We start from the raw sequence: 2652 nt of genomic DNA, 5'->3' as shown, positions 1-2652 counted from the left end.
CCATTACCATAAACTGATATTCCGGTATTCTGTGCCTCAAATTTAAGTACATCCTCGGTCTTGACGGGTAACTTGATACCATCGAAGTTATAACACCCACGGATATTATCACCTACATGGTACGTACCGGAACTCTCAGGATGATTGCTTTGATCGTTATTTCTCTCACAAGCCAGGACTGACAATGAAAACAAGCCCGATCCTTCATATTTTCGACATTAATGCATGCTCTCTTATTAGCTGTATCCTTAGAGAGGCTGATCTAGATGAACCCTCCATTTGCCAGATTATAGACATGCATATGGATGTCCATAATTATGTAGTATTCAGCTGAGTGCTTTAGCTGACCCTCTCACTTCCATCTCGGAAAACAATCCATTATAGCACTCAAGGTGGATTCATGAAACCACTCGGTGATTGACATGCTGTGTGTTATCACGCCATTTTCCCTACAAAGATAATGAGGACTTGTCTCTTCAATGCCAGAGGCAACTTTAGGGGGGAGGGGGAGGGGTGTGATAGTTTGACACAAAACACTGCATTGTATTTAATGGTGGGATACTGCAGATCATGTACTACTTTGAGATCACTTTCCACGACAGGAATGCACACTCCTGAGCCGGCCGAAGTGGCCGTGCGGTTAAAGGCGCTGCAGTCTGGAACCGCAAGACCGCTACGGTCGCAGGTTCGAATCCTGCCTCGGGCATGGATGTTTGTGATGTCCTTAGGTTAGTTAGGTTTAACTAGTTCTAAGTTCTAGGGGACTAATGACCTCAGCAGTTGAGTCCCATAGTGCTCAGAGCCATTTGAACCATTTTTTTTTTTTGCACACTCCTGGAAACTCGACAGGGTTGCTGTACCCTTCTGCTGATTTCTCGATCCTCTTGAATGAGATTCGCTCCTCAAAGCCATCTGCAGTCACCGAGTGTTCTAACTGCAGTATGGTGTCACTGATCAGCTATCCTTCACTAAAAGGGTGGGAGATGAGACTGTCACTAGCCACAGGATCATCTCTATTACTAATAATTACTACCACTGAGAGCAATGAGGTCCACGTTGTTGATGATGGAGTCGGCGATGTGCAGAGGGTATGTGATGAGACATACCTTTTGTTGCCGGCAATGATTCTGATGAGGCTGCGAAGTAGGATGAGGTGGCACTGCCTGGTCAGGCCAGTGGAATCAGCTGACCATGGCGACAGCTCCCGATGCTGCTGCTTCTACTGCAGTAGGCCTGACCTGCTAGCCTGAGGGGGGGGGGGGGGGTAGCTCCTCGTTCAATCCAGAGACGTGGCGCTGGGATGGCTGTGGCGGCTGTGGTGCTGCTGCAGTCTCTCGCATGGCGACTAGCGACGCCCTTGCTGGTGAAGCGTTCCGCACAGGACCCCGCCTCGATGTTACAGGCTTTGCCACCACTGGTACCTGCATCACAGTGTGCTGCAGATGCGGATAAGTAGCCGCTGTAGAAGAGGGAAAGAATAATGAACACAATTAAGTACAATATTCAAGATATCGTCTGCTGCTGCTGCTGCAAGAAAAAAAAGAACACCGATTCTCTGTAAGTGATTAAATTTTACATTCTGCGTCCATGGCGTGAATATTTCATCAAAATTTCCAGGTACCTCTACCATCCCTTCAAGAAACTCATCCTCTAAAAGGGCCAGCTCACGCTGCCTTGCAGTTTTTTTCTAGCGCCTCATACTCATCAGAATCGATATGCTGCCACTGAACCATCTCGTCGACAACGACAGAAATATATATACACCGATTTGTTAGACATTCCATACTAAAGACACAAACAAACAATAAAAATTAGAATTCTTTTTTCCACTTACAGGACTTATCTGCTGTCCAGTGAGACTGCTGCTGCAGTTGGTGAATATCCTCCAGCTGCCTGTCCAGGAGGTCCAACCTCTCTAGAATTGTTGCTGTAATGAGACGAAATGTAATATTTTTTGAATTACATAGCTGCTGCTACATAGATGGCAACGGCCTTGCCGCAGTGGATACACCGGTTCCCGTAAGATCACCGAAGTTAAGCGCTGTCGGCCTTGGCCGGCACTTGGATGGGTGACCATCTAGGCAGCCATGCACTATTGTCATTTGTCGGGGTGCACTCAGCCTCGTGATGCCAATTGAGGAGCTACCCGACCGATTAGTAGCGGCTTCAGTCAAGAATACCATCGTAACGACTGGGAGAGCAGTGTGCTGGCCACATGCCCCTTCAAACCGCATCCTCAGCTGAGGATGACACGGCGTTCGGATGGTCCCGGTAGGTCACTTGTGGCCTGAAGACGGAGTGCTTTTACTACATAGATGTTTCTTTTTTACTATACTTACGTGACTGTTGACACTGTGTATTCGCTGCTGGAGGCTGTTCCACAGCTTGTGGCTGTTGTATTTTTTCAGCCTCCAGAATTGCCTCCAGCTCAAGTTGCATTTTAACCATGTAAACTATAGCAAGAACAATTATAAAATAAGAAATAAACTAACGGTACAAAAGCAAATTACACTACTACTACCATAAAATTTTTTTATACTCACGTGGTAGTTCTAGTTGCAGGCTTTCCACAGGAGGCTGGACCTCGACAGGGAGAGGTTGCTTTGGTCCAGCCTTCAGCCTCCTTCTCCTCCCATTTGTCCTTGCGATACA

At 47.1% G+C, this 2652-nt stretch overlaps 1 pseudogene; it reads left to right on the top strand.

Annotated features, from left to right (window-relative positions):
* Positions 1 to 1983: 1983 nt before the first annotated feature.
* LOC124616850 lies at positions 1984 to 2101 on the top strand (annotated as a pseudogene).
* Positions 2102 to 2652: the final 551 nt, after the last annotated feature.

The sequence above is a fragment of the Schistocerca americana genome, chromosome 5 (assembly GCF_021461395.2).
Source record: "Schistocerca americana isolate TAMUIC-IGC-003095 chromosome 5, iqSchAmer2.1, whole genome shotgun sequence".
NCBI classification, from domain to species: domain Eukaryota; kingdom Metazoa; phylum Arthropoda; class Insecta; order Orthoptera; family Acrididae; genus Schistocerca; species Schistocerca americana.
Note: the sequence above shows the minus strand (reverse complement) of the source record. Positions and strands in the feature narration are given on the sequence as shown.